The following is an 11,309-nucleotide window of genomic DNA, read 5'->3' as shown; positions in this document are numbered from 1 at the left end:
ACACTCCCTTCGTTCTACGAACCCTTGTTGATTCTGAACTTCGTTCGCGAAGGAACCGGACTTTTGACGGGCCAGCCCTTTTTTATGCGCCGCTTTACCCTGAAAGGAAAATGAGCTTTGCTCCTCTGGATTTAATAATAATCTACATTCGAATTTTTTGCCCTTCCTCTTTAGACAAATTCGTCTTTTTACTATTTTTTAATTATTTTTAATGATATTAAATATAGTATAATAAGAAAAAATAAAAACTTTTTCTAATAAAAATAGGACACTTTTTCCATCATCCAAATAAAATTTGATATAAATCTTTCCTGAGAAGGTTTTCTATTATGGTTAATTCTTACGTTTATATTAATATTTTTCGGGTGTTTTTTTTGTGACGTGTTGGGTAGTCCAAAAACAGGTACAAAATCCTTCTTCACTTAGTAAAAAAAATTAGGCAAAAAGCGTTTTAAAAAAGACAAAAAAAAATTCTACTGAAAGTTCAACTCCTATGCTTATTGGACTCTTCTAAATCAATTGATGTCATTTACTACCTTTTAATTAAATTATTATATAATTTTTTACCTTGTATTTAGGACTTTAAATCAACTAAAACTCTATTTAAAATTAGTGATTATTTCCTTTTATATTTAGAACTTTAGATAAATTATTTAAAATTACACCTAATTATTTAACTTGTTTGACGACTCAATTTTTTTCATCGCTCTTCAGCTAGCAACATACCCTCCTCCCTCTCCGATAACCTCAAATATTGTTCTCTTGAACTTTGTAAGTTTTAAATACCTAAATATATGTTATTATTTTTTTGGATGTATACTATTATTCTTGGCTATTGTATAGCTTTGCTGATCAGAAATTCAAAAGATTTTATTGTCATGCATTTTGATCAACTCAATGTAAGTGTAAAGAAACTTGATAAACATATTTTATTGAATCAGGTGAAAAGATGACACCACAAAAAATATTTACAATCTTAACATCTTTATTCAATTCATCTTTTTACTCCAAAAAATATGATATTTTATAAAAAAAAAATTATTTATTCCACCACAAATTCTTATGAGTATTTGATATGTCTTTTCTGATTCAATTATGCTCAGTGAAGGTTCGATCCTGGGTACAGAGAAAATTCTGTTGGGAGCGCTTCCCCCAAATGGGGCCCTACGCGGCGCGAATCCGGATTAGTCGGGCTCCAATGGGGGTATCGGACACCGGATGGGAAACAAAGATAAAAATTAATATGGTGAAGAAAGACTCATAAAGTTGTACTTGACTTTGTTCAAGCAAGGACAACAAATTCTTTCACTTAACTATATTGAGACGTTGGTGAGCAACTTGTGGTAGTTATGATCCAATCTATTCATTAACTTAATTATTTTAACCTATTTAAATGTAATTCAGCACGCTCACTATTTCATACGTATTGTAAATTACAGGATATGGAGATGTGCCGACCAATAACGAGAAGGTCCTTTTGCAAGTTGTGACAAAACAACTGATCTCAATGACAATCGATGAAAATAGCTTCGATTTTCATTTCTATTCAAATGGGGTATTCAGTGGATCATGTTGTATTTTGGTTTAACTATGTTATTGCATCAATAGGATACGGTGCTACAAATAATAGTACAAAATATTGAATTATAAAAAAATTTTCAAGCAGTGAATAAGCTGAAAATAGATATATACACATAAAAAAGAAATGTTGATCACAAAAAAGGTATTTGTGGACTTGCCATAGACCTTTTTATTCCACTGCCTAAAAGAACTGTAAGTATTGAACCTTTTTGTTTTCTTCCATAGTGACTTTTAGTTTGTTACCATATGCTTTATCATAATATTTTTGTTAGGTTATTGTTGAGTTTATTTCACGTAATCCTATTAAATTATTATACTGATATAATATACTTTATTTTTTGTTTACTTGAAATTAGAATACTTCTTTTTCAAAGAAAATGACCGGGCCTTTTTATTTTCTTAATTTCATCAGAATTTTTAGGTTGTCATATTTGTTTTATCATAACGCTTTTTGTTTTTGTTAAATTTGTTAATTTGAAAAATTTGGAGATAATTTGTCATTTTATATTTGTTTGGTACTTGCTGTTAAACACTGTTAATTTATTAATATTTTAATGACATAATTATAAGGTGATGTTTTGTGGAGAAATTTTGACTTTTTGAGAAAATCGCCACTTAATTTTGAAAAAGAATTAAGAAACCTTTAGACAGTTACTTCAAACAATTCAAAATAGAAAAATCGTTTTAAATTAGAGATTCTAGATAAGCAATTCCTATTAATGTTTTAGAAAAGTGTTAGGCACCTAAAACATCCACTAACTTACGGTTATCCGGACTGTTTGAAAATCGTCTTTGATTAACCTTAAAAAAGTTGATTTTTAAAAAGAAAAGAAATTTTAGAGATATTTTGGTGTTTATGCAAAACCAGCTTTTAGCGACTTCACTAGGGATTTAACTAGGTTAACAAGACACATAAGGCAAACAAGCGTAAAGAAAAAAGGAAAGGGGAGAAAGTAAGGGATTTAGGCTATTGGTCCCAAATCAATGAGACTTGTCCTAGTCTAGTTGGGCTTTCGTGCCATTTCACCTGGCCTAATCTAATTTTTGATCCTTTGGCTCGAATCTTGCTCCACCTGTATTAAATACAACCTTGGCTTTGTAGCCCGAATAAACGAATGAACAAATAAATAAACAAAATAAATAAAGACAATGATACTTGAGTAAATAAAACAACTAATGAGACTTTTGAGTCTCTTAGCCGCTTCAAACGTAGGACTTTAATCCATTTTCCTTCTTCGTTCGACTCTCGTATCCATACGCCAAACGATGGGATTTTGGACCTTCTTTTGGGCTTAGTTCAACGAGGTGAACCTCACGGGCCCATTTATGAAGGGGGGTGCATGCAAGGAAAGAAATGAAGAAATTAGAATACGTCCAAGATTTTAACAATTAATAAGCTATAGCATTCATGCTTCATTCAAATACATTCACACATAGGTAAAAATTCCACAGGAGCAAAAGTCTATAAAGTTTGAAGAAAATGTTCATAATCAATTAAAGAAATTTCAACTATAGGAGGAAATAAAGCTTCAAAAAGAAATTCTTATGGTTTTTAGCAAAATAAAGAAAAACAATTTATCACTTTAATGCCACAAAAGGACACAATTAAGCATGTCACAAAAAAGAGTTACAACTCCTGGATCATACTACATGAACCATGGATCACAAGCAACATTCAAATTCCAGAATGCCAAACATACAAAATTAAAGACTTAATCACTTTAGGCGAGGAATACGATAGCTGAAACTTCAAGAAAAGTAAAGACTTCATCACTTTAGGCGAGGAATACGATAGCTGAAACTTCAAGAAAAGTAAGGCTGAAATCTTAATGCCTTCGTTACCACTGGGTTAACAAACAAATGAGATTCAAACACTACATAAACCCAATTTTAGGTAATTTAATCATGAGACAAGATGCCACAACTTAAAAAAAATACTGTTAAGCGAAATCCAAAGCACGAAACTTTAACCATAAAATCAAGTATAACGAGATACCAGCAACCCAAAACTACTAATCAAGAGTCGAAGTATGAAACTTTAATGACGGAACCAATCTATAACAAGATACTAGCAACCCGAACTACTAAAAATCAAAATATGACACTTTAGTATGAAATCAGCTATAACGGGGTACTAGTAGCCCGAATCAAAATCAAAGCATGCAACTTTACTACGGAAATAGCTACAACCACATGCCATTAGCCCGAAACTATTTAACAGACTCAAAGCAAGAGACTTTAATCCATGAAGCCAACCATGACAACATTTAAGCAGCCCGAAACGACCAAACAAAATCAAACTTTAGCCACGAAACTAGCCTTAACAGGATACCAGTAACTCAAAACAAAATCAAAAGCATGAAACTTTAAACGACGAAATCAGCCTTACAAGATACCCAGCAACTCAAAACAGAATCGGAGAACATGAAACCTTAACATAAAGTCAGCTATACAAACCTTAAGCAGTTCACAAAAATGAGAGTATTAAATCGGACATCTATCAACGGCTACCTACGGCTATCAAAGCCATCTACCAGCAATCAATGTTACTCAAGATTTGCTCACAACTAAAGAAGGTCCAGATGAAGCAGAGGCAATCAAAATCTAAAATGGAGTAGGATATTACCTCTTAGGGAGCAGCAAAACGGAATAAACGGACTGAATTCGGGATCCACCACCACCAGCAATCAGTGATATCAACTCGAAAGTCTTCGATTAATCGGCCAATTTTCAAAAGAAGAAAGAAAAGACAACTTTTTATTGTGAAAGAAAACTCTTAGCCCTCAGAAATTTTCCCATCTTCTTTCTTTCCAAAGAAATTTTCTCTAACCAAAGTTTTCCCGAACCCCTTTTTCCAACCCCTTTTTCTGCTCTCAAGAGAGCTATTTATAGATGATGAAATGGGGTTCGTTTAGGGCTTCAACGAGGATAATCTTGGTATTTGCCCAAAAAGGGGAATTCAAAATTTGAACTCCGGATAAGGTTTTTCATCACCGACCTCCCAAATTTTGGATTTTTGCTCAACAGATTTCAAAGAAAAACCAATAGAAAATGGGGGAGATGGAATAAACCCCCCCCCCCCCCCAACCAAACCAATAAAAATTGCCCAAATATGTACTAAATTTGTACCTTCATCCCGAGATTCGCGGATTTGAACGTTGGAAGAGCTAACTAAGCAATCTTCTAGAAGCTTCTCGACCTTTCTTCACATAAAATCCGTGGGATGCGTGGAGGAGGGTCAGGTCAGACGGATTTCATGGTTTTCGGGTTGAGTTCGATCGGATTTGGGTTGTGATGGGTCGATTTGGACGGATTTTGGTTATTGAGTTGAGAGTTTTTTGTCGATGGTTGGAATGTACGCGTATTGTACTGCTGTTTGTGAAGAAGAAAAGGGGATATGGGAATGGGCCGGGTCAACTAATTTTAAAGTGGGCTTGTGTTGTTGTGGTGTTATTGCTAAACGGGTCAAGGGAATAAATGGAGATTGGGCCTGGTCAATGCTTTTTGGGCCACTGTTGTTGAAATGGGCTGTTGATTATTTAAGGGGAATGGGCTGGTGATTTGGCAGAAACAAGAGGAAATTGGGCTTGGGTTGGTTTTGTGTTGGGAATTAGGGATTCATAAAGGGACAAATTCGGCTAGGGCTATTTATTAAATAGCGTATTGATAGGATTTTGAGATTATTTAAGACATAACCCAATTAGGATTAGGTTTAAGCTATCTAATAAATAGACTATTGATGGAAGTTCAGTCAATTGTGTTTAAATTTTGACCTAATTGAAGATTAATCGGCCACTTGTGTTGCAATTGTAGCGAAATCAACTTCGATTAAGTCTAATTTAACAAATTAACCAAATTGAATCAAGATTTGAAACGAATTTAGCAACTAGTTTAATCCTGAGCTTCTTTGATTTGATAAAATCAAGTAAACATTTCTCCAAATAAACTATTTTTGAAATAGATCATTTTTAAATCAAGATTTCAATTATTATATTTATTTTCACAATAATCTTTAATTAAATTCAATATTCCATGGAATAAACATTTAAGTAATCAAATTGTATAATATCGCATAATTGAACACGATAATATATAATTGCTACTTAAAGTGACAAAATCACGTACAAATATGCTTTTCAAAACTCTTATTTGGATGAAATAAATATTTCAATTTTATTAAAAATCGAAGAAACTCAGGATTAAATTTAGCCGTGGAGGGCAAAAATTAGGTGTCAACAGGTGATATAGTAAAATTATTCTTATATTTATTATTTTGTAAGAAATGTGTCAAGTCAAACATCGACAAGTAAATATGAATGGAGAAAATAACTAAAGATAATTAATTTATTAAAATTACTTTTAATTTTTTTGAATGAATAAACTTTTAAGAGATACGTTCAAATTAAAAACAATGACAATAGTGAAATTAAGTACTCCACATGCCGTATTTTATTTGTTTTGAGTAAATTCGATATCATAAAGTTCATAAACTTTGAATCTTTATTTTATTTCATATTCCTTTTTTTAAAAAAAATTTGTTCTTCTTTATTGATTTTTATTGTACGAGAAACTCTTTTATGTGTTTTGTTTGTATGTATACAATGCATATTATCAGATGATTATGTATATAGGTAGTACTAGACTATCGATCAATTGCTTTATGCATATGGAAATTGAAGAACGACAAAATTAGGCTATCGGTCAGTTGCTTTGTGCATATGAAAATTGAAAAGATCTACAAAATACGGTCAAAGTGCATGTATTTATTTATTCATGCATTATCCATTGTCTTTCTATTTTCCTAAGTAGAACCAACCTATGAATATTGTTTGCTTGTAATTTGAGGTAAGTTTTCTAAGTTGAAATAAATGAAACCGAAATTCTAATCTAAGCCATAAAAAGACTGCAATAAGATGTCTTTTTTCTATTTTTACTCAAAAATTTATTATTTAATTATTCTCATAAAACTAAAGACTTTTATACCAACTCAAATCTAATTATTGAAAAGTTGCCTCAAATTAGTATATGTGTAATATTATTTGTGATGCAATTTATCTTTGTATAGATTTAGGACTTTTCAAAATTTCTCTCTTTAATCATAGATACTATCAATATTTTAATTGGTAAAAAAGTTCTAAACCTAAACTACTTCTATGGCAATTTTGAAAAAACGAGTTAAACCTAAATAAAGAGATCTATAAAGTAATAATTTATACTTAAAGGTATTTTAATGTTTTTTATTTAGACTCTTTCTAATAATAATTGGATGAAAATGGTAAAAAGGCTTCGTCTATTGTGGAGTTTTCTTAATGAAGGGTAAAAAAATTAAATTATTTTTCTAGGATCCGAAAAAATTACATAGATATCAATTCAAATCGATGTGTCTCTTTTAGCCTCTAGCAGCAAGAAAAAGAGGTATTGCATAATAAACGCAAAAATGATGTTACATTAACTATTTGAAACTTCTGATGGTAAAATATATATATATACTTACAATAAAATATATTTTATGTTTACATTATTATATTAACGTGTGAAGAATTCATTAAAAATCTTTATAATAAACAAAATCATCTTATCCAAATTTTAGGTCAATTCCCCTTCATCATACTGAACAATGAAATTCTCATCGAAGTTGGATTTTATTATTCAATCATTAACACACTAAAACTTGTTTCGTTTAGTAATTCAAATGATTAACAATATTAACTCTCTGAATTTCACGAGCGTTTCAAATTAATGCTATTAATAATCGACTCTATAGCTTCTTAAATACACGTTGATTTTTCCATCATAATTTCCTACAACTATAAAATTCAAAAATATGCAAAATATAAAATACGACAACAACAATAAAAAATGAGAGAAAAGAAAAAGGAATTACCAAAAAAAATAAAAAATGATCTATCTTTCTTAGGAAAGCATACGAAAAGGCCAACATTCTCTCTTTCTTTCAAGAATGGCTTTATTTGCCAGCAGAATTTTAATCTGTAAGGCTTATAATATATCATGTGCATTGATATCTATTTGTAAAATGAGAAGAACCAGCAACTTATTTGATGGTTCAAATTGCATCTACGGTCCTTAGACCTACTTCACAGTTTGATATCTTTTCTTTGACAGTGATGGTTCATGTGCAATATTTTGATACTTATAACAGCATGGCATCTCTTGGAATTTGGAAGTGTGTTTCATATCGATAGAGGGAGATGCATTCTCATCTGTCTATTTATGGATTTCAGTGTTAATTATTATTGATTATATTGTTGTTGTTTTGTTATTACAATATCATTAAATCACATTATTAGAATACTAATATTTGATCATTAAATCTAATTTAACAGGAGGAGATCGATCACAATATGCAAAATGCTACTGCTATCGTAGAATTTATAAATAGTATATGTACCAATATAAATAGGTACACGATACTGATATTTTTAATAAAATATTATCTGATTATTTTCAACGTCATTTCGATTATCGTATTATCAATAAAAGCAGTCGGAGAAAAGATGTGAGTAGAGATCTATTCGAGTGTGCATAAGATTGATAAATATCTGCGAGTCCGTTTCAATTTGTAGAGGTAAGAGCATTAAATCGATTTATCGTTATTATCGTTTTTCTCCTTTATTTCATTATAATATTGCTTCTTTATAATCGTACTTATTTTACATACATAATTTTTGAATCGAGTATTAATTAAACTTACTCTCATAATAGGGTATTACCCTCTCTAGACTGCACTTATAAATTTTACACTAAAAATATTACTATTATTCTACTATTCAATTTCTAAATACTATTAGCAACTTATAAAAATATTTTATCACATTAAATAAACACTACATGTGTCAAAATATCCTCTTATATTATTCTAAATAATTCAAATTCACAATATATAGAATTTATTAAAAAAAGAAACCACTTTTAATATGAAATTTGTTCATTTTGATAATTCAAACCCTAGAAATAAAGAAATTGATAATATATAAGTACAATATTTAGGTACAAATAATAAATAACTTATTACTTCTTGAAAGTTTTTTTTCTTTTTAAAGTTAAAATTAACTAAGTTCATCAAAAAAACTAATATTTTGTGACTATTAAGTATTAGTACCTAATGTGGAGATTATTTATGTTTTTCTCCAAACCTAAATATTATATTAATTTCCAAATTGATCCCCTAACTTTGATTCATAAAGTTTTACACATAGAGAAAGTATCAAATCAATCTATATATACTAGAGGTGCTACGCCATATCAAATCAATCTATATCTATTTTTTAATTAAATATTATTAAATTTTTAATGCATAAATGACTTATAACAATTAATTAGGGATGATATAGTAAAATCACAGTTAAAGCAGCTGAAACAAACGTCATAAATATCTATTTTTTAAATTAAATATTATTAATTCTAATATATAAATGACTTATAATAATTAAGTAGGGATAATATAATAAAAAAATATTATTAATTCTAATACATAAATGACTTATAATAATTAATTAGGGATAATATACTAAATCAAAGAGCAATTAGGGGTAATATAGTAAATAAAGAAGCAGTTGGTTTCTTTAATTAAATATTATTAATTTTTAATACATAAATGACTTATAATAATTAATTAGGGATAATATAGTAAATCACGGAGCAATTAGGGGTAATATAGTAAATGATGAAGCAGCTGATTTTTTAATTAAATATTATTAATTTTTTAATACATAAATGACTTATAATAATTAATTAGAAATGATATAATAAAATCATGGTTAAAGCAGCTGAAACAAACGTCATAAATATCTATTTTTAATTAAGTATTATTAATTATAAAATATAAATGAATTATAATAATTAATTAGCAGTAATATAATAAAAAAATATTATTCATTTTAATAAATAAATGACTTATAATAATTAATTACGGGTAATATAGTAAATCACAGAGCAATTATGGATAATATAGGTAGACATGTCAATAATTAATTAGGGATGATATAGTAAAATCACAGTTAAAGAAGCTGAAACAAACGTCATAAATATCTATTTTTAATTAAATTAATTAGGGGTAATATAATTAAAAAATATTGTTAATTCTAATATATAAATGACTTATAACAATTAATTAGAGTTAATACAGTAAATCACAGAGTAATTAGAGGCAATATGGTAAATATATATTGTTGCCATTATAAATAGGGGGTAATATAGTAAATGAGAGGTGGTCGAAACCACCTTTTCTATTATAAAGAAAAGGAAAGAAAAGAAAAGAAATAAATAAATAAATAAATATATAAATAATATAATATATATACATATAAATTATTAATTCTAATATATAAATGACTTATAATAATTAATTTGAGGTAATATAGTAAATCATAGAGCAATTACGGGTAATATAGACAGACATTTCATCTATTTTTTAATTAAATATTATTAATTTTTTAATACATAAATGACCTATAATAATTAATTAGGGATGATATGGTAAAATCACGATTAAAGCAGCTGAAACAAACGTCTTAAATATCTATTTTTTAATTAAATATTATTAATTCTAATATATAAATGACTTATAATAATTAATTAGGGGTAATATAATAAAAAATATTATTAATTCTAATATATAAATGACTTATAATAATTAATTAAGGGTAATATAATAAAAAAATATTATTAATTCTAATATATAAATCACTTATAATAATTAATTAGGGGTAATATAGTAAATCACGGAGCAATTAGAGGCAATATGATAAATATATATTGTTGCCATTACAAATAGGGGATAATATAGTAAATGAGAGGTGGTCGAAACCACCTCTTCTATTATAATAAAATAAAACTAGAGGAACATGGCCCGTGTCAGCACCGACCCAACATTAAGATATTTTACTATGTATAGTAACTTAAATTGATATTAGTTCAAATTATGAATTATAACACATGAATATACAAAATATATTGACTACTTGGTAGTATTTTGCAAGGAGTTAAATTTTACAAGATAATTATGTATTCCCTTACAAAGCCGCCATAAACATTATTTGTTTTCGTTTTCTCATTCTCTTTTATTTGTCAACTTGTTCTTTGAAGTTAAACTAAATTAATATTTTAAATTCAAATTTAAGTGTTTCAAAAATTATATAGAAAAAAAAAACTATAGTTACCATCTTTCATATTAATTTAAATTATTTGACTTTGAAAACATGATAAAACATACTTATATAGATATTTTATTGAGCTTTGCTTTTGTATATGTTCCTTCCATTCAAATGTGGAGTTGTTTGTTAGAGCGTATAAAAATAATGCTAATAGAATATATTAATAATATTTGTATTAGTAATATTGGTATGATTTATGCTAACATTATTTCTTATACACTTTTTGATGTACAACGTACTGTATTAAAACTTGTATTTTCAATTTGATATATTTAAACCAAAGTTTAAAAAAGGATGAATTGCATATATACATCCTTAGATTCAACCAGGATCTAGCCAGCTCAATATATATTTATTTGTCTCAAATTTTTGTGATACAAAATGAATTTAAATAATCAATTATACTTTTAATATGTTTTTAAATATTTTAAGTTATTAATATTATAATTTTTAATATTTTTATATAATTTTTAAATAATATATGTTACTTTTTTTAATTAATTTTTTGTGATATTGATAGTCAATTATATTTTCTATGCACAATCTTAAACTGTT

The 11,309-nt window shown here is 28.0% G+C and overlaps 1 long non-coding RNA gene across 1 annotated transcript; it reads right to left on the bottom strand.

Annotated features, from left to right (window-relative positions):
• Positions 1–2,497: 2,497 nt before the first annotated feature.
• Positions 2,498–4,801, bottom strand: LOC124889638. The gene is made up of 2 exons (XR_007048626.1): positions 4,711–4,801; positions 2,498–4,290 (listed from the first exon to the last, which is right to left on the bottom strand). It is a non-coding gene; the product is annotated as an uncharacterized LOC124889638 (long non-coding RNA).
• Positions 4,802–11,309: the final 6,508 nt, after the last annotated feature.

Source organism: Capsicum annuum, chromosome 1, assembly GCF_002878395.1.
Source record: "Capsicum annuum cultivar UCD-10X-F1 chromosome 1, UCD10Xv1.1, whole genome shotgun sequence".
In the NCBI taxonomy this organism is placed as follows: Eukaryota; Viridiplantae; Streptophyta; class Magnoliopsida; order Solanales; family Solanaceae; genus Capsicum; species Capsicum annuum.
Note: the sequence above shows the minus strand (reverse complement) of the source record. Positions and strands in the feature narration are given on the sequence as shown.